Source organism: Osmia lignaria, chromosome 11 (genome assembly GCF_051020975.1).
Source record: "Osmia lignaria lignaria isolate PbOS001 chromosome 11, iyOsmLign1, whole genome shotgun sequence".
Classification (NCBI taxonomy): domain Eukaryota; kingdom Metazoa; phylum Arthropoda; class Insecta; order Hymenoptera; family Megachilidae; genus Osmia; species Osmia lignaria.
This window is the reverse complement of record NC_135042.1, coordinates 10,039,668-10,060,371: the sequence shown is the minus strand read 5'-3', so window position 1 is coordinate 10,060,371 and position 20,704 is coordinate 10,039,668. Positions and strand designations below refer to the sequence as shown.

General features: G+C 50.9%; 1 long non-coding RNA gene across 3 annotated transcripts in view; it reads left to right on the top strand.

Annotated features, from left to right (window-relative positions):
• The window catches only part of LOC117603829 (uncharacterized), a 120,979-nt gene that overhangs the window by 95,934 nt on the left and 4,341 nt on the right, over window positions 1–20,704 (top strand). Inside the window, exon 4 of one of the 3 annotated variants that reach the window (XR_013062991.1) lies at window positions 1,733–5,628. The exons of the other annotated variants lie outside the window; for them this stretch is intronic. This is a non-coding gene — a long non-coding RNA (uncharacterized LOC117603829). The remainder of the gene's footprint in view (window positions 1–1,732; window positions 5,629–20,704) is intronic. 3 annotated transcript variants of the gene reach the window in all.

Here is a 20,704-nt window from a genome sequence, read left to right as displayed (position 1 = left end):
GGCGGTCGTTTTGCATAACACAGAAGGGGAAAGGGACCTGTTACCGGACTCTGCCGTAAGGCTAGCCAACAGGTCCGTGCCTCGGAGGGGACAGGCGCGTTTGGATGGATAGTTGGTCGAGTACTTGCGAGAAAGTTAGTGTCGCGGATCCCTCTGGTAGCGGGTGCGGCAAGTCTCGGTTAATCCGCGCTCGTTGCCTCGATACCATTCCTTTTCTTAGGCGATCACCATCGTCAGAGTCCGTCGAGGACCCGACCCTCGAATCGGGTAACCGCGATCGCGTCACGGACGCGGTTTTATTAATCCGCTCCTCTCTTCTTTGCAGGGCGTAAAAAAAAATCCATAAACGTTCTTTATTTATCCGGGAGCTGAAGTTTTGCACTGGGATGAGGAGGATAGCGCGTTACTTTGCAGCAGCGTTCAAAAGGTCCTCGCCGTATTACCGCAGAGACGGTCCGCGAGGTCGTAAAAGGTTGCTCGGCAGCGACATAAAGCGTTTAACGTGCAACTCTTGAAATTCTATTTGCACCGGTGATACGCCGCTGCTGCGGCCCTTTGCGTGCCGAGCGGGCGCAGGTGGCGCCATCTGCCACGTCGGAACACTGAATCCTCGTGTCGTCTCTTCCGTTCCCAGCGGGAACCGGTCTCTCCTTGAAACGAAACTGAAACTTCTTCACCCCCTCGATTCCTCCTCTGTCCACCACTGTCCTCTTTCCTTGACACGTTTCGATGCGTGCCAAGGATCTCACGAGCCGACCCAATTCGTCTTACGATCGGCGAACATTTTCATGAAAAAAGAAGAAAGAGAAGATCACGATTGAACGGGGAGGGTGTTCGTTCCGCCATCGAAACCGCGTTCACCTCGAAATTCTCGATCTTCTCGATCGGAGCGTAGAAGGTAAAAATCGGCGGCTCTCGTCGCCATTAATCCCTCCTCGCGCATCGCTCTGCTCTCTTTTCAAGCCGACGCGATGCATTCTTTCTCTGCTCGCTTTGGGATCTGCCTTCGCCGACCATGTTGCTTTAGGTCAGTGCCGTCGTTCTCTCCTGTCCCCGCTGGTTAGCGGAGGACTGGGTGTCCTCTTCGTCCCACCTGCGTGCGGCCATTCGGCCAGACCAAGACGAAGCTCTCTCGTAGTTCGAGAGGGACGAACAAGAAGAGGAGACGAATGGAAAGAGCGAAAGAGAGGTTAGATCGCGGTGGGACTGGATAAGAACGAAAGGGCCAAGGAAAGTAGAAAAAGGATGAGAAGGCTAGAGGCAACGAGCGGTTTAGGGAGGGGCAAGAAAACCGCGATCGGTCCTTGGTCCGTCTCGGAGTTCTTCGACTCTTGCTCGACTTTTTGGGCCAACCTGCCCTTCTACCTTTTTGCCCCCTTTCCTTCTTGGTTCTCCGTCTTCTTCGTCTTCGGAGTGGCTGGGCCAGGTCCGGTCCGGTCCGGTCCGGTCCGGTCTAGTCCCTCTCTTCTTCGAGGCCCTTTTCTTCGGCCCTCCCGACCCCCATCATCCTCCGAACCGTCTCTTCGGAGGATCATCCACCTGGCGCCCTCTCCCGTTGCCCCTTCTTGGCTCCCATCCAACTGGCCACTGCTTCGCTTTTCTTTTCTCACCGATCCTCTACGTCCACTCGCTCTTCTTCCCTTCCTTTTTCTTTTCGTTTAACCATTCAAAGAGAAAGAAACAAACAGCTTGTAGTAATTTTTCTCTAATCGTGAGTTTCATCAATTTTCAGGTAAAGGGGTTCCGCGAGAGCTTGAAATATTCAAAAGCAGGTTGGAGAACGGTGAGCAAGACTCGATAGCGTTACCTAGCTGTCGGCGAAGGGTCGACGGCACCCCAACTCGACGATTAGCCTCCACCGTCGGCTGTCTCGCTGTTTAGCAACTATAACTCGTCTGCTCTAATTTCGTTGCGTCCCCCTCTTTCCTTTTCTTCCTTCTCCGTAACGCGATGGCGAAACGGCTCTAAATTACAGTCTCGAAAGCGAAGAAGAGTTAAGCCGCCGCTCGTGAGCGTCGGGCAAACGATAGGGGACGCCGGGAAAAAATGTGAAGAACTCTGTTCGCGCCGGCGGCGCATCTGTCGAACGCGCTGGCTATTTTTAAACGGAAAATATACCCTGTTTTTCCTAAAGAAAAAGCCTCTACCCTCTTTGGAAGATTACCCTCTGTCGTCGTTGCACCCTGTTCGAATCGAACGTGAATATTTCGCATCGTCCAAGGAGTCGGCAGGTCGGAAACCCTGCAACTTCGCGGCTCGGCTCGCGCGAAAGAGGAAGCCCTCGTATTCAACGAGCCTTCGCGTCGACGGGGTATTCGCGCGCGAATCTCCGTATAGAATGTGGATGACACTAACCATCGGTGCCATGCCGGTGTATCCGTCGTCGGTTAATGGCGTCGATAGTCGCCGTTGATGACGGCGACGGTGCATGGTGGTAGCAGCTGTCGTTACCCAGAGGCGAGCTTGCCCGTGACTAATCCTGCATTCCGATTCACCATAACCTGCCCTGCGAACCTACCCCTATGCCCTGTGCCACGCCGATTAAGCGTACCGGCTTATCCTAGCCTGTCATCCGGCGCTACAAGGAAACCGAATCGATACCGCCACGCGTCACCGACTCACTAATTCTTACGTCGTTTCGCAAACATCCATCCGGCTACCTTCCTCCTCGGCAACAACGTGCTTCTTCGGCTTCTCTTTCGTTGTCAACTTTCCACCCCTTCGACGTCTCTCAAGACCGATACCGTTCCTTCATTTTCCCCGTTTCTTCGCCACTCGACCGCGCGTAACGCAATACGCTCGACATTTTCTCCCGAGGCAAAGACGAACCGAACCACCGTCGCGGTACATCCTCGTGCTTATCAAGATTTCTTCTTCGTCCCGCGCTAATATCGTCCTACTACGTAACGAAATATTTTCATTGCGCTCTTTGCCCACGGCAGCGAACGGATGTCGTAGCCGCGGACGATATTAAAATCAAATCAAGCAGGAAAACGTCGGGCTAATATTTCTTCTCGTCGACGAAGATTTTTATCGAAGACGAGGAGGACTCGCGACGGATGGATAGAGAACGGGGAAGATAAAGGGAACGGCTAGGAAAATGTGAAAGGGCGAAGGGGGAAAGAGAATTAAACGGGACGAAAAGACGAAACTCTCCGCCAGTTTTCTTCCTTTCAGAGCACGATGCGCGCTCACCGCGAGTCTAGTGTAATTGTGTACTTTGTGCTCGCGCTTCGATCAGCGTTCCGTAACGAGTTGTCATACGGCGCAAAAACACCGATCGATACCGTGTGCATTACGGCCGTGTGTAACGACCGCCGTCTACGTGTGCGCCTGTCTCTCCTCTCGCCCCTTTTCACCCTCCCTCCCTCTCTCTCTCTTTGTCCGCTGCATTTCACGTGCAAACGTGTGTGCCCATTGTGTCTATGGACACACCCGTTCAGCCTGTCGGAGGCTCGAGCGTAAGCACGCGACCGAATGTCACCGAGCGATAAGCATTCGCCCAAGTCTTCTTCCCTCTTTCTCTTCCTGCCGAATTTCCCAGATTTCCCAAATTTTCAGCCGGCTCAATATCGGTATCACACGAGATCTATGGTGACGGAAACAACGGCTTGTCCCTGATCGCGTTCGTCACGATTGCAGCGTACAGTCGTTAGCTAGTATAATCGTCGCGTCATCGATCGATTTGATTCGATACATGATTCAGAACGCAACGTAGTCGAAGCACGAGCTGCTCTCTAGAGCAGCGGCGAGTTGAATTTCCATTCTTTCTCGGACACTGGCAAAGTTTCGCGGCAACAAACTTGGAAACTATTCCCCTCCTTCGGTTTGTACTCATTTACGATGGGGTGGAAAAGTTGGTAGGCCACCTCGACTCGCCATTCGGACAGATATTGTCGATTCAACTCGAGAGAAATTCTTTAATTCGTATACTCGCAAATTGAAAATACAAACTACCTTTCGGACGTTCGAAAGAAAATTCAAGGAAAATACTCTCGTTCGTATTGTTCTCCGTTGTTCGAAGGGAAAGGCGCGTCGTAGCGTATGGATCGAGGCGAATGACTCACGTAAATTACACAAACTATAAAAATCGATGAACGCGTTGATTCGTCGAGGTTGGTTTTCAACAACCCCACAAACTCCCCCGATTTTGGCCCCTTTTTAGTTCTTCATACCAGACGCGCGCTCCTCGTCGAAACAAAAGCCTGGTATTTTGCAGGTTGCAGGAAACGGGTCGTACTAAAATGGGGAAGAACGTGCGTTCTCGTCGAATTTATTTGTCCCGTGCACGATTTATCGGTTAAACGAAACCGAACGATCTGTCTGATTACCACAGTAGATTCAGTTTCGGGTTGTAAAGCACTGCCGTAATATTCTTTTTTAACGTAACTTTGTTTCTTCTTCTACGATTGTAAAATCAACAGAAGAAAAAAGAAACATTTCGCGCTCAAAGAAGTAATAACCATTTGATGTTGATAGCTGGGGGTTGTTTTCCCTCTGCCATTCATCGGGTATTAGCAGAAAGAAAAGCAAAAAGGGAGGAAAAAAGAAAGTTTCTTCCAAGAAGCGCGTCGCGTGGAGCGTGTTTCGCAACGAAACGAAAGGTAAGGAAAGGAAGCGAAGCGTTCGAGGGACTAGCGTGGCCGACAAAACTTCTTCAGGCGGAACCCGTTGCTCCCTTCGATCGGAGCGTGTGTCTCCCTCTTTTTGCGGGCAGCGAGCCGGTAGAACGGGAAGGAGGTTGGTCGAGGCGGCTCAACCAGGACCTACCCCAAATCAGCCGTTAGGCCTTTCGGCGGCCAGGGTGAGGCTCGTGCGTGCTCGGTCAAAACTTTCTCCACCGACATCCGGCCCTAACCTTCCGCACGGGGGAACTCGTTGCGTTCGCCGCAACGCGCGGCGAAATAAATGTCCCGCCGTTTCGCGTACAGTCTACACCGAAAGTATCGCGCGTCCACGTATCCCTTTTTCCTTTTTCCTTTCCAGCTTTTCGCAAACTTTCGCGATCCGTTAGTTTTCAAAGTGACGCGAAACTCGCGTCGAATCGATTCAACCCGTTCGAATATTCACGTTTCCCGCCGTATGACTCACGCGCATAGCAATTTAACGCGCGTCAAAACTCTCGACGCGAAGCGCGAAAATAGCGTTTATTAACTTACAATAGGTTGCTTCGCACGTTTACTGTGCCGTTCACGCGCTAGTTTAGCCGATTGTAACGCGCGAATCGATGGCGCTGGAATATGAATCGATACCCGTATACCGTGTTCAATCGACGAATAGGTAATTCTATTGTGTTAGAACGGTGAAAAAAGAAAATAGTAAGACAGAGAGTAGAAATAGCGAGCTCGTAGTCGGGTAATCGTCGTTCGACTTTTCGCGAGCCTGCGATCGATCGAAAGTGTTTTTTCGACGAGGAAAGTTCGTCACTGGCCTGGTCGCAAATCCGATTAACCTGACCCGGAGCCGTTGTAAACGGAGAAGCCTCGTGGCTTATTAATGGCCGACCAGAGCGGAGGCCAGCGAGCCCTTTTTGCTCGAACCTCGAACAAGCACGAAGAATGCGGCGTCGTTCGACAACTTTGGCCAACGATTTCGATCCGGAAAGACGGTGTACCACGTCTGGTCTAGGTAAGTGAGATTCGTAATTGCACGAGTGCAACGCGTAGGTAAGACAGAGGTAGGACCGGTTGAAATTCGACGCTTTCCAAGCCATGGAAATGCATTTTATTCGCCGCCTGCGCTTTTAGCCCGCACGCATGTGTACATACGCAAGGTCATTGACGCGGTACACTTTTATCGTTAAGTATGGTCGGCGATGAGTGGTTTGCACGCGGTCGGATCCCGCTTATTCTTTTTCCTTTTTTCTTTATTCCTACTCTCCTGTATGCGTATCCTGTGTCGGGATCCAGCCATCTGCGCGCGATCCATCGAATTTCTGTCGCTCTCTTCCGGTCGTCGCTCGACGCCTGTAAACATCCAGAAAAGCCTTCTTTCGGGAAACATGAATTTTGTATCGTTTTAAACGTTCATTCGGTAACTGCTGCGATAATTGGACGAGTTGAAACGTTTGAAAGAAGAAAGAAACGGCGCGAAACGCGTGGAAAATTGTAAGAAAAGTTGGATGGAAGAGGCGTTTTCGAGACGGTTGTTGCAAGCATGGTATTCGCTGGCGAACGCGTTCGTACGCGAAACGAATTCGAAATCGAGGCACTCGGTCGGTCGCTGTCAGCCGCGGTCGGGTCGAGTGCAGTAGAAGAGGAGGCGACTGGCGGTTTGCTCATATTCGGTGAGTGACCTGTAGTCGCGTCTCGACGACCGCCAGCGCCAAACATTTGTACGCCTTACTGTCCGACCTGAAAATATCGTCTGGCAAGTAGGCGCGGGCCCTGACCCTTCCCAACAAGCCTGCTGCTAGACTCTCGCATCGCCGACGAAATTCGGCGTAACGAGGTCAATTCAAGACGAACCGCCCATTGACATTTCGCTTTCAACCACGTCGTTTCGTCCCGTCCTCTCGTCGCTTACAGCAACATTCATTTCTCAATCGCCAGAAACCGCCGCGAAATTAATCACCCACCCGTTACATAGAATTCCCGTTGCTTCCAGCAACAGATTCTTCTTCCGTTTAAAAATAAGTTTCCGTAGGAAAAGCGTTCCTGGCATCGCTGTTTCCTTGCTTTCAGCCCGAAGGAGTCGACGAGATACTTGTTGCTCCGGATCGATCTGGCGCCGCGCGAAAACCGAATCGGTGAAACACAGCGGTGTGTTTCGGGCAACGGCTGCTGGATAAAACGTGGTCGATTCGAGGAAAGAACCATCAGCTTGGCCAAGGCCAAGGGTGAGCATGTGCCACGGTTCAGCCACAATTTTTCCTCTTCTCCCCTAACTGGCAGCTGTGTTGCGATAAAGTTTGCAGCGCCCGATTACGAAAAGGGAACGCGCGGACGATGCAACGAACTTTCCTCGCGTGACAACGAAAACGGCCGTGACGGTTGTTATTAACCGTTTTAGTGCCACGGACGATACCAAGAGCACGCTCGAAAAATGCCGAGCAACGCCCCTCTCTTATACGTTACAAGATTATTTGCAATTTTGTTAAATCATATACTGTTAAAAATCCAATTTATTTTCGCGCCTAAATAAGTTGTAAGTTTAACCAGAGAGAGAGAGAGAGAGAGAGGGAGAGCATTGAGCACCCATCGCTGATCGTGGGTGCTGCCGATGACCTTAATGTCTCCCGATTCGAAGAGAAGGGAGGGTAGAACGATCGCTATTGCGGCGATAGATAAATCCTGACCTCGATGCTTCGTAGGCGCCTCTTTTAGGTTCGCGAACAAAATCGAAAACTCGTCGCGGAAATGTGGAACAGGACGGTCAAAGGGAAAGAAAAGAAAGAGTAGCTGCTAGCGAAATGACAGGAATCGAACTGGATATGGAGGAAAGTTTTTTCGCTGGTAGATGGTTGCGGTGCGCGTACGAGCAGAGAAATGCACGCGTGTGCGTGCAAGTATCTCCGGTGTACGCACATGCACGTACGAGCGTGCTGAATTATGCAGCCTGCATATTTTCCGGTCTGTTTGGTGGGTCTCAAAGCCTAGCCGGTAATCCAGCCAGTCTGCGTGCACACCGGGTGACTCGTCTGCAGGAGGTCCGCAAAACGCGCGAAAATTTTTCAATTTCACAGCAGGCTGCGTCCGCGAGAGACCTCTCCGAGAGACAGAAAGAGAGAGTGAAATGTGGGTGGATGGGCGGACTGGTAGCGAGGAGAAAGAGAGAGGGAAGAAAAACCACCCTCGAGTAGAAACGACTCGAAACCGGAAATAGAATAACGCTGCAGTTTCTTCGGGGAAAGATTTTCGCAAGGACGCTCCACGGGGATCCGTGAAGTGGAGAACGGTTCGTCGACGAGTGTAGCTTCGAAAAAAGAAGAAAAATAAAGAGAGAGAGAAGAGAAAGAAGAAAAGGCAAGAAATGGTTTGGTAGAGGTACAGTACGGTTTACGCGTTGATACGGACAGCGGTGGACCAACTAGCTATTCGACGAAACAGCGGAGAAGATTTTTATTTCCGCGATTTCGAGCAGAAAAGTGGAGTCTTTCCGCGGCTCGGCTATTGGAAATGCCGTTCGAGGGTCTCCTCGAGGTACAAACAAGCTCAAAGAGCAAACGGGTAATTTGCGATCGTACGGTCCAGTTCGTTACACGAGCGATTAGACTCGTCAAAGCACGACCGGGATCCAGCTGCCTGCTTTTCGTAGGAGTGTACCGTCTCGCTGCCGGCAATTAGCCTCCCCGAGCGGCACACCGAGTCGCCTCTTACCTGTCAGCCGGCGATAATAATTGCCGCCAACGGCACCCCGTTCCTCGAGTACCAACCCCGATTCCAGTTCTCCTCGCCCGGCTACAACCTTCTGTCGAGGTGTCGACACTCAAACCTCTCTTTCCTTATTTCCTCTCCTTCCTCTCTTTTTCTTCGTGACGTCAACTCGAACAAACGAAAAAAAAAAAAAAATGAGCAAAAGAAAAAAACAGACCGGAAAAAGGAAATCGTGCTAAGAGAGAGGGAGAGAGGAAAAAGCAAACCCTGAAGAAGGAGCATTTTTTCCTGCGTCGGAAAACCTGACTCCATTCGATTACCATTCCTTCTCACAACTTTTCGTTCGTTGTTGCCTTCTCTTCTCTGAAATTCAGGTTGCGATTGCGCGGCCTCTGCTTGTTTCGGTCTGATTCGAGAACCAACATTCGACGTAAACAAGAGAGCCACGCGAACACGAATCGACAAAAAAAGTCAGCCAGCCGGACGTTTCTTTGGACCAACGCCAATTTCATCGCGCACGCAGCCTTTTCCTGAAAACGCGAACACGGTCGCTAACGCGTCCATTAGGCCTCCTTTCCACTCGTTTTTCGGCTGTCAATCAGCTGATTGCTTCCTGCAGCTCGAACCCATCGTCGTAAACCGGAAGATAATGGATCCTGATGAAAAGCTCAATACGCGAATACCATCGATCCCTGGATGAAACGAGGGCCAGCCTTTCCGAAATTTCATCAACGACTTTTCATGCTCTTCTAATTGTAAGATACTTTATTAATATTTGGAAGCACGTCCGCTAAAAGTGGACCTTTCGCGTTACGAATATCCAAGAGTGTAACACCTGTCGATCGCCACCGACATCACGCGAAATTTCACGCTTCGAGCGTTACCGGGCGGTAATTAACTTAAAATTGTTCTTTAGACTATCCGTTATAGCTTGGCAATGATAAAAAGAAAAACCTCGCGTTTCTATTTAGTTGATTCACGTGTGTTTATATAGGTAACTAATCCTCTGGTTGCCCCGGTTTCTCGTGCTTTTTGTTTCCCCTGCGCTTAGGCAACGTTTGTCGTCTACCAGCTGAATAGTCAGTCGCGTTGATCCGCTTTCTCGTAAGAAAATCAGCAGCAACGTTTTCACTGACGTTACCGAGTCGTTCCTTCGAAAAGGAGGCTCGTCGAAAGCAAGTTAGGCATCGAATCCTCTCGTGAAATCGATAATCGCATCCATTAGTGATGATCGCGGTTGCGAAGTCGTCTATAAAGGGGCACGCGAAGTATCGGCCGTTTAAAATTTCAGCTTCGCCCCACCGAACCGATTCCAGCCCGGTCGTCTATCCTCTTGTGCTTCTTCACCCTCCACTGTGCAACCCAACATCGACCCAATAATTAGTATACCTACGAGCAGGGGATGCATCGACGTTCCTCAATGGAATACTTGTAACCGTTTGCCCGGACTTTTCCTGCCCCCTATTCCCACCCCTCTCGTGGGCTTCGCTTTCCTTAGCGACGAACGCTTAATTGCCGACGTCTGTTGCCTCTGAAAGCGATCGAGAAACCAGTGTACCGTTTCGAACATTTTCCTCGACCAATCAGTCTTCCACCTAGCGAGTCGCTCTTTTTTTTTCGCAAACGAAAACGCGAAATATATCTTGAAACTTTGTTTTTAATTAGAAAATTTTAAATATTAATTAGAAAGCCTGTGTTTTATTCGCGCGGAAGCAGTGCCCTTGTGAGAAGGATCCTGAAACTTTGAACGAATCAAACGCAAAGGCATCCCTGTAAAATAATCGAACAGGTAAATGTTACGCTGGGAAATTCGTCCGAGTACGATCGAGCGCGTTTCGTCGAGGAGAGAGGAGGGTCGCGAAACAGGGGAGTTTCATTAGGAAAATGGAAGCGGATTATAAGCGCCGCGGTATCCGAGGTCGAGGGACTTTGGAATCTTTTGGCGGTCGCGTAAGGCAAATCACGTTGTCGGTCGCGTTTGTTTGTTCGACAGGGTTTCAGGGAGCGGGATCGAAACGCGAAACGCGGTACCGTTTTCCCTTATTAACGTTTTACAACTGGCAACGACGAAACGGCGTTACGCAATCTCATTGTCCGCCGTAGGACGAATTATGTAAGCTGGTTATGAAAACGATTCGCATTCGATCGACGCAAAATTTCACGGAAATACGTGCTCTACGAGCAGCGAGATGCGATGAAAATATATCTGAGAAAAATAAGAGTGGGTGCGAGAAGGGAGGAAGCACGCATTTCGCGTAGGAATCGTTGCGTGGGTGGTTATTAATAAACGATCCTTTGTCGTTAATTGGATCGCTCGAAACAGTCAAATTTCGTCACGTAGATTGACGTACGAGTGATAATTCGCGAAAAAATCGACTGACATTCTTGATACGCTTCTTCCGTTCCTTTAATTACAGGGGGTTTCATGGAAATCCTTCCAAAATAGATAGCAAAGTTCGTCTTCCTTCTTTCTCTCTAACCATGGGGTGCGTAACTTTCGAGTAGTTTCTAATTAATGACTGATTGGCAGCTCAGCGTTCTTCCGCCCCTAACCACGGCTCCTTTTCACCCCCTTTGTTCCTCAAATGCGTCTGCCTCTTTCGCGTCCTTCACCCTATCCCCTAGTCGACTTCCTCTCTTCCTCTCTTCTTCCATCTTTTTCCCACCTTTCCCTCTCCTCTGCAGACACCCTTTAATTCCACTCACCTCTCTTTCCGTTTCTTTTCTTTTCTTCGCTTTTCTTCTTTTTTCGTTCGACCTCCCACCTTCCACCCCCCCCCCGACCAACCGGCAAACCCATCATTCGACATCGATTAATTCGTTCCGTTTCCAAGCAGGCGCATCCTGGCTCCTCGCTCTTTGTTCAACGTCGCGGTCAAATCTTGCGTCCCAGCTTCGATTCGATTTCGCGCTTCGCCCTCGAAACTTAAAAGAAATTCGGGATTTCGCAACTCGGGTGCACTATTTAGATTTTACCAAAGATCGCGAACGCTCGAGTTTGCTAATTTGATAAATAATTTTCTCGCGGATCGATCGAGACTCGTTACAAGGCAATCGTCGATCGACTGGTGCAAACGAGGTCCTTTACCGTTTCGTTTCGTTCGCGAGAAAGGAGGTCCGTTTCGAAGAAGTAATTAACGTTATAACGAGCAACGGATCGTGAAAAATCTCGTTTGCTCAAGACGTACTGGATTTCCTTTCTCCTAGAAAAATAAAAGCAACAACCGTGCACGATCGTCTCGAGATGCTTTTAGAAAACCGAACGAACATCGTTCTAGCTTTGAACGCACGGCGTTCAGTAGGTACCAATGAAAAGGAAAATGTAACGTACGTCGCGGAGGGGTATAAATCGACCCTTGGATGCGATCTGGAACCCTCGTAACGCAGAGGTTGTAGGTAGATAGGTAGGATCGCGGGCAGGTAGAAAAGCGCCCTTCAAACCGTGCCCAGAGAAACACGGATAATCGCGATTCCCGTTTGAATTTATTTACCCTACAGACTACAGGTAGCTCTCGAAGGAGAAAAAAAAAAAACACACACACATACGCGGTTCTCGAGGAACGAAGGGAAAGGGCATTGCTCGCGCACGCACGTTTCAAACACAACTCGACTGGTTGGCGGTAAAACCGAATTTGAAATTTTCCAATGAATTATGACGGCCTTTTTCCCCGTACGGTGGTCGACGTGAAAGCAACCCCCCTCCTTGGCCGGGCCGTATTCAGAGGATCATAGAAATACGGAAGCAATGCGTGCGTGTACGCACTCGCGCATTGCCCCACGCACCCACGCACTCAGGCACAGTGCCTGTCTATCTCTTTCTTTCTCCTACTTTCGATAAGCATCTCCCTTGATTCGCGATCCACCATCTCTCACTCCCTCTCTCACACGCGCGCTTTCCTCCCCGTTCGAACGGATTTCATCTTTGTCCAGTAACGGGAACGCGGAAAAAGAGAGAGAAGGAGGAATGTAGCGCGAGCGATCAAATAAAAGCCCGTGTTTTCCCCGATATTGAACCCTAAGCTAAGCCTAACCTGCCCCAACCTCCGCCTACCGCAACGTGGCTTGGCGTACAGCGCGTAGGGGAGTGTAGAAGGAGAAAAGAGAGGGGCTGGAGGAAGAGGAACGCTCGCTGCCGGGAGGGGTGTAGGTGTACGGGGGTGGCAGGTAGGGGGAAGCCACCCCAACTGCGGTCGTTGACCCCACGCACACCCCCAGTCCAGCCCGAACCCACCCCTCAGGGCCGACGACACTGGTGCCGTCTCACGGAAAAGTATTGCACTCGCATTGCAACCCCCTTTCAGAACGTCGTCCGTCTGTCTCCTCGCTCTTTGCCCACACCCTTCACCCTTCTTCGCCTCCTCTTCCTCTTTCTTTCTTTCTTTCTTTCTCTAACCTCCTTTCCCTTTACCCCAGGCCCTTTCCACACGCGTCCCTTTCTCTCTTCTCTCTTCTTCTCTCCCTCGCTCGCTCGCCCAACATCGTTCCTCTTTACCCCCTTCTGGTCCTAGGGCATTTTTTCACCGGCCCCGGCCCATCGCGAAACTCCTGTTCCTTCGTGTCCCAGGATAACGACGCCCCGTGAAACTTAAACTATGAATCGGTCTCGTTCCTAGATCTCCTCGATCCTTTCTCCGACCGCGCACCCTCCCACGCGAGCCAAAACTTCCTCGATCTCGATCGACATCTTCTCGCGGAAATATCTGTGAAAAATCAAAATTTAAACGGCAACGCGAATATTTACCACGACAACGCTCTGAAAAGGTGGAGGAGGAGAGCCGTGAGCCTGCTAGTCTTCATTAACGCAACAGTTTATGTCGGCGGCTACAAACGCCGTTGCGCTCGGGATTTTTTATGGGGAGATCGGGAAAAGTTGAATGAACGATATCAAAGGGTGCCGTTACGAAAATTCACGAGCGAAGCGGCGTTGCAGGGAGGGAAGAAAAAAAGAGAACGTTGCTCGTCGATGCGCGTGCATTTACGCCGCGTAATAAAGTGAAACGTGGGCGATTCAATGATCGACGGGGCGCGTGTATTGAAAAAAACAGCCGGTACTACTCGAAACCTTAAAAAATGAAAGTTTGCGAGTTTTCGATCGGCGAAGCAACGGTGAAAATCTACGGAAACGTTCGGTTTTCTTTGGACGGTATCGTTTTTGGCCCAGTTTCCAGCAACCCTTTCGCGTTTCCATATCGAGCCGCATCGCGCGCGTTGTGTTGTGCAGACACGGACGCGTCGCGTGTGACAAATCGTTACCCTCTATCACTGAAATTAATGTTAAACACAGCCCGTTAGAGTCGCGTTATCGATCGCCAACTGGAAAGCCGTTTCTCCGTGCCTCGATCTTATCGATCGCGACCAAAACTTTTCCATCGTTCGATCGTGAAAATCGTGGAAATGGAAAGTCGAAGCTGACGGTTCTTCCGTCGAATTTCCCGCGTTCGTTTCGTGCCGGAAGCCGGCGAACAAAGTGTGCCGTGCCGGTGGTCGGCTCGCGACGAGAAAGACAGAGGATTATCAATGGCGTACTAGCAAAGTTCCGAGGAAAAGTTTTATTGTCTAGAGCCATGGCCGATTTGTTATCCAACCGTGCGGATGCGTACGCGCGCTTTTACTTCCGGGTTAGGGCTCGGCAGGGTGTTGTTCAACGACCTGTATCGGTACACCTTTTTTTTTTTTTTCTCTCCGCGGCATCGACGCGCAGCCAGGGACGTTCTTTTTCTTCGTCGGCAATCAAGAACTCATCCGGGGCGAGTCGGGGCGAGTCGGGGGGCTCCTCTTCGAGATTGCGGCTGCCACACGCCAGGTGCATATTTTTCCGCCCCGTCAACGTAATCGCGATAGCCGGGGGACTGTGTCGAAAAAAATGAAAAACTAAAGAATAGCGGTACGCACGGTGCTGCTGGCTGGCGTTCTCGTTTTCAAAACGACCGGGTATCTAACACCGATCTCTCGCCGCGAAACGCTTTCGTTCGAAGGAAGGAAGTTATTCGATTTCGAATGCACCCTCTTTGCCGGGCCGCTCGTTCTCATCGACAGCGTGAATCAGAAGCGTTCTGCGTGACGGTAAAACCGGTGGTTAAAAATTGATTACGATCTTGAAAATCGAACTTTCCCCACCACGTATTTCCCGGGAAAACGAGCGCCACCGAGCTCGGAGATGGGATCGAGGATATCGCGACCGGTATCTGTCTAAACACGGTACCAGAACCGCCGGTGTATTTTTCACCAGTTTCTACGAAACGCGCTCGAAACAGCTCCCGTTCCACGATATAACGGCGAACATCGAAAGAAACGATCTTGCATATGAACGAGGCGAGCTATAAAGGAATTCGAAGCGAGAGAGATTTTTAATTAGAAATCATGGTAACTTTGATTAACTTGGAATTTCGAAATCAAGCTTTCTTTAAAAAGAAATGAAAAAAATGTTCCGTAGGGAATAATGTAGAGTACGATCGAGAAGAGAGAGGAATTCGCGAACCCTTTTCTATACATATGTAGGTAGCAGGTAAAGTCAGGTTGTCGAGGGCGCGAGTACAAGGCAGAAACGTTTTACGCGAAACACGCGCGACTCACGGAGGGACGACCCACCCTAAATTTGCGTGTCTCGAGCGACTCGGCACTGCTCGCCTCCTTCTCCTTCACCCCTGAAACTTTCAACCCTCCGAGGATAACCCGTACTGACCTACCCCTACTACGTGATTTATGTACGAGCCGCGTACGTAGACGTAGGGGCGTCGAGACCCCTCTTTCCTTCTTAGCCCTTTCGAGAACCACTTGTCCCGCCTGAGAGAGGGTTGAAAAATTTCTCCCGCGATTATATCCCACGACGCGACGACACACATTTTTTTTCGGCGAGCAAACCTGCGAACCGTGAAACTTTCCTACCTTTCTTCAAATAATTCTTTTTTCTCGGATTTACTTCTACGATGAGAAAGTTCCAGGAAATGGATAAGATAGTGATTCGAGCGAAATTTATTAATTTTGCGTAGCACGCGCGGTGCAAATGCATCGAGCAAGGTCCGCTCGGTCGTTACGTTCCAAGTCGAGTCTACTCACGCCCCTTTCCCCGAGACTTTCGGTATAATTACCGACAGTGTCGAGCAATCCCAGGTGATCTAAAATATCCTTCTCTTAACTTCCCCGCTAGGTGCACTTAATTCCGCGGAAGTTAATTAAGAACGCGGGCTGCGCTTTAAAGTAGCCAATTTAAATTACTTTTACGAGCGCTTGGGCGCGAGGCGTTCGTCCCGAAATCTATCGACTCTGGATCCCAAGAAAAGGAGAAAGAGAACGAAAGTGGTATCCTTCGTGGTTGGAAAGGGATATCCTTTCGAACGACTTTGCGAGTTACTCAAACTTTCAACTCGTAATAGGAATAACCAATTTCATCGACATTTTCTCAATTAGGAAATCGTAGTAAAAATCGTGCACGGCCTTCGGAAACGTTTTCGGTAAATTAGGGAAACTTGGAACATCAATGTCCAGCGACGTTCCGGATGTTCCTTGGTCGTGTTCTCAGTCGTGTCGCTAAATAACTAGTGGCGAACTGCGAAATTGCCTTGGTACGTAAAAGAAACCCGTGGTCCGCCCCTTACGGTCGATACCGGGCCGAAAAAGGGGAAGGTCGCATGCGTCTACGCGCGAACCTCGGCTTACGCGCTCGTCTCCGCTCGTAAGCGGATACCGGATGCCGGAAGCTAAAGAAACATCGCCGCGCGACCGAAAAGAGTCTCGAGGCTCGAAATCTAGAGACGTTTAACAGTGGATCCACGTATTATTGACATTAACCGCGATTGCATCGTTAGGAGAGCAACGAGAAAGAGCGGAAACGTTCGCCGGTTTAATTATCCTCGGCTGGTCGCGCGCGACGCGACGCGGCGGACAATCTCGCCGTGGTCGGAATTACTTTGGATTAGCGAATTTTTCCGGCGGCTCGTAAACCAAGATACATTTTTGAGCGTCGCGGGAACGTCGGCCCTCATTAAAAGTCCCTTAACAAAACTCATTAGCGAAATTCGCCCCGGGGGAATGGGTTACGACAACGACGCTCGTCGTTTCGCGGATAAGTTTGTTCGAAAAGCGGCTGGTTTTATGCGCGATGATGAATCTGTTTTTTGAAATTGCCGGAATGACAAAAAATCGACCTCGACGTCCGATCCGCGCCCAAACGACCGACCCACTCGTGAATTATATATAATACGCGATCGCGAGTTGCCGGCACGCTCGTTGCAACTTTGTTCTCCGCTCCCTTCGACGTCTCTCTCCAGCCGTAGCATGCTCCACAAAGGGACTGTAAGTACTTGTTGCTCTCGAAATACATGGAATCGTAATTCCCTCTCTCGTCGCTTTCCATCCCCTTATCCACCCCGTTCCATCGACCTCGATGCTCGTCTCCGTCAGTTCCCAAAATTTTCCTTTCTTTCTTTTATCCCTTATCGATCGGTCGATCGATCCCTCCATCGATCGATTTTTTTGAATACTAACAAAGGACGTTTTACCGTGAGTCCATTACGTTTCGAAGATACATAGCAAAAGGCTATGTGTCGGCTTTCGCGTTTCTACCCTCTGCCTTCTTTTTTCCTCCGTCCGTCGTAGTAACCCAGACGTGTCCTCGTGTCCGGAACATTTTCGCGTCCACGAACAACGCACCTAGTCGTATCTCCGTCGCGAAATTGATCAACCCCTCTCTGCAACGTGTTCCCCGGAGAACATCCCGGAAACTTTGCGTATCGCGTACCTACACCGGAAGCGAACCATTCTGGCTACCATCCTCCCCTTGTTCCTCCATCTCCGTCAAGATAGAATGAACGAAGCTGGGAAAGTGGGGAGAAAAAAAGAAGATGACGATGGCAACGGACAGCGTATCCGTGGCAGTCCTCGCGGAAAATTCATCCCTTAAGAAAATACAGGCAATAACCTCCGGATCCTCATCGGTGGCGCACGGTAGGCGGTGTGAGGTGGCTGTAGGGTGGTAGGTGGAAGAGGTCGGAGGTAAAGGTGGATGTGTCGGTAGGACAAGGAGGTGGATGGACGGAGGATGGTTCGGGAGGGTGGTAGGGCAAAGACGTTGCTGCGTAGGAGATCGGAAGGTTGCGGGTACGGGGGGTTGCTGGCGGCAGAAGAGACGGCGGTGTAGGGTGGCGGCGGCGGCGGAGGCGGGAGGAGGGTGTTGGAAGGGGCAGCGAAGGAAGGAGAGCAAAGCCGTCGGCGTCGGGCTCGGGGCTCGGGGTGGCGCGGCGCGGCGCGGCGCGGCGGAGGAAAAGGTGAAGGTGGAGAACTCGGAAGGGGCGGTGGGTTAAAGGTAGCGGGCCAGAGCCTCACTTTATTTTTATGCAGTTATTGATCTCCGTAGAACCCGACACCCGCCGTCGACCCACCCTTCTTTCTCCACCTCCTCCTACGCCACCTCCTCGGCCTCAACCTCCTGCCACCGCGCCTCTTGCCGCTTTCTACCCTGCCACCCTCCCGCCCTTCGCGAGAGCTAGCCTGCCGGCGGGTAACTAGCTTATCAAAAAATGGGCGTTGCCGCCTCTCACTGTCTCGTTCGCCTTCTCCTACTCTTCCTTTCCGGCCAGCTCTGCCACCCTTCGCCTCCCTCTCTCGCCCTCTTCCTTCCTTCCTTTCTTTCTTTCCTTCGTTCGCTATCACCCTTTTTCTGTTCGCTCGCGAGCCAACTTCGTCTTACCCGCGGTCGTCGCGGGCGCTTCCCTTCGCCCCATCTCTTCTTCTATCCTCCTTTCCTATCCTCTGTTTTTCTTTTCTCATCGGTCGCTTCCACGTTCGTTCTTTCGCGCGTCCACGTTTCCTCTCGCATTCTAACCAAGGCCCCGTGTTCTCTTTCTCCCCTCAGCTTCCTCCATTGTGGCCCGCACACCTGTCTCGTCGCAGGGTGGCCCTCGTTGGCGTGTCGACGCCGATGGGCGCATCGATGGGCCCGGGGGATATCGAAAGGGGACGCGAAGAGATGGGGGGTTCGGGAGAGGGAAGGATGCCACTCTCGGCGTGTCTCGCGCTTACTCCGACGCGACGCCGAGAGAACGAAATAAGATATCGGCGGCGGGTGCAGGCGGCGAGTGCAGGCGGCAGCTGGGAGAAGAGCCACCGTCGTTGCAGCCGCCACCGTCGGAGGAGGTGGAGAAGGGCAGAGGGGTGAAAGAGGAACGAGGGTGGGCCGGTCGGAAACGAGAGAGGATAGCGGTATCCCGTGTTACCTAGCCAATCGTCCGCCGAATCAGCACGCTTCGCATTTTCTCCCAGGGTGTGTCCCCATGCTTCTTCGATTTAGGGTAGGTTCGGGACTGACCGAACCCTTTCGCCCTTTTACCCTTCCTCTTCCATTCTCATCTCGCGTTGCCGGAACGTTTTCTTTCGTTCTATAAAACCGCCCCTCTTCATCCTTCCCCCGTCTTGTCTTTTCGTGGCTCGTTGTTGCTCTCCCGTTATCCGCCGAAGACTGGCCACGTGCGCGCGTGTTCAGCCGTACACGTTCACGCTCGAACGTGCGTTACACAGGATACACTGCCGGCCGACTGCGCGTTTATACGCGACGAACCCGATCGATGTCTATGCCCCCCATCTCCCATCCCTCCGCAGAGAGCCGCGCTTCAACCCTCTTGGTCCTTAATTACGCGAGAGGGACGTTACTCTTTTCTCCCGCTCGTACACGCCGGACCTGCAGACCGTTTCGACTTCGCCTTCGGCGTACGCTACAGTTTCTACAATGTGCCTGTCAACCAACCTCTCCAACCCGAACAGGTTGTTTTCGAGTTTCGAATCACGGGTTCCTAGCCAAGGGTGAATTTCGACGTTTCGTTGGAAATTAGGTCGTTCGATGACGACGAAACGGCTTTAGGGTGGAGGAGGCGATTTCCGACAGTCGTGATTATTCCGCTCGCACCGAATCGATCACGAAACAACACGGCTCGACGCGTTTCCGTGACGATTCGACGCGACTCTGATTACGGAAGGGGTGCCGGGAAATTCGCCGGTTTCGTAGCTAAGTCGCTCGGCTGCGAGCGATCGACGAAGGGGTGGAAAAGAAAAAGGTGAAAACGATGGGGGTGGGCGAAGTGACGACGAGAGGAGAACGTCTCGCAATCTGAAAGTAACGGTACGCGCAATCAATAAAAAGGAACGCGAAACATCCGTCTCGTCCCTTCGGCTCGTAGAGCCCGGTGTTTTCCACCCCTCGGCTACGCTGGCGAAGGGTCAATGTCCGATCGCGTGGTGAAAAGGGCGAAAAGCGTTTCCCGAAGAGGAAGATGAAACCTTGAGGGAGGAAGGTAAAGGGCGCGGGCTCGGGAAGAGAGGGCCAAAAACGTGGCACCATCGGCCGGGCCGCGTAGCAACAGGCATCTGTTGCGATGGAAGATGCGATAGATACCGTGCTAGCGTCTACGCGCCTCTCTCTGTGACACGCTTTGCTCCTTTCCGCTCCATCCCGACCACCCACGCTCTCTCTCTCTCTCTCTCTGTCCCTCTGTCCCATCCATGGGTTTGCCTTTCAACGCGATAACTTCCTGACAACCTTAACTTTGATTCGCTACTTTCTATCTTCACACGCGTTCATTCGCGTCCCAAATTGAATTCAATGAAATAATTAAAATAATATCCAAAAACCTCGTGCTTCTTGCCTCGAAGATCGTCGCGACACGAACGAAAAAGTTGTTTGGAAGTTCACGGAGCTTCCATAGAGAGGAGACTATACTCGATGGTGTTATAGTTACTTAAGGATTGAAATCTGGAAAGCTGCGGTTGGGGTGTTACGCTCGAATCGGCTCGCGGCACGGTTCGTTTCCATGCTATTCAAGTTACTGTCAAAACACCATTCCCCGCGTCCGTTCCGCGTCATAATCGAAATATATAGCCACGCATGGCCGCAACGATAAAACAAAATATTTGGCGCGCTCCGCGAGAACAGCTAATTAAATAGACCACGATTTACGAAGAGGTTCGCCAGTTTCCCCTCGTATTTCGCGAACGTAAAATCGACCGGTGTCAAAGCGCGCAACGTGCATCGTACTGGAACACCTTTCATTTAATTAAACCGTACTGCCTCCGAGATGCGTAAAAATACGTTATATGCACGTCAGCGTGACCAATTCTCATCTCCTTTTTTTATCCACCAACATTGTAGGCAAAAGAGTATTTATTAACAACGAAATCTGTAACCATTCGATATGGTTCGTGGATGAGAATTAATTGTTTATCATTGTTTTAAAAACGGTACTATGGGTGCTGCTGTAAATAATTTTACTTCCAACGAATTCAATGAATTAGACAAACTTTAGAGTATTTCAAAAATAGGCAACAGATCGTTCTGCTAATTCATACTTATGAATTACGCTTACAGTATTAGCAGGGTATATGACCGGAACCTTGAATTTAAT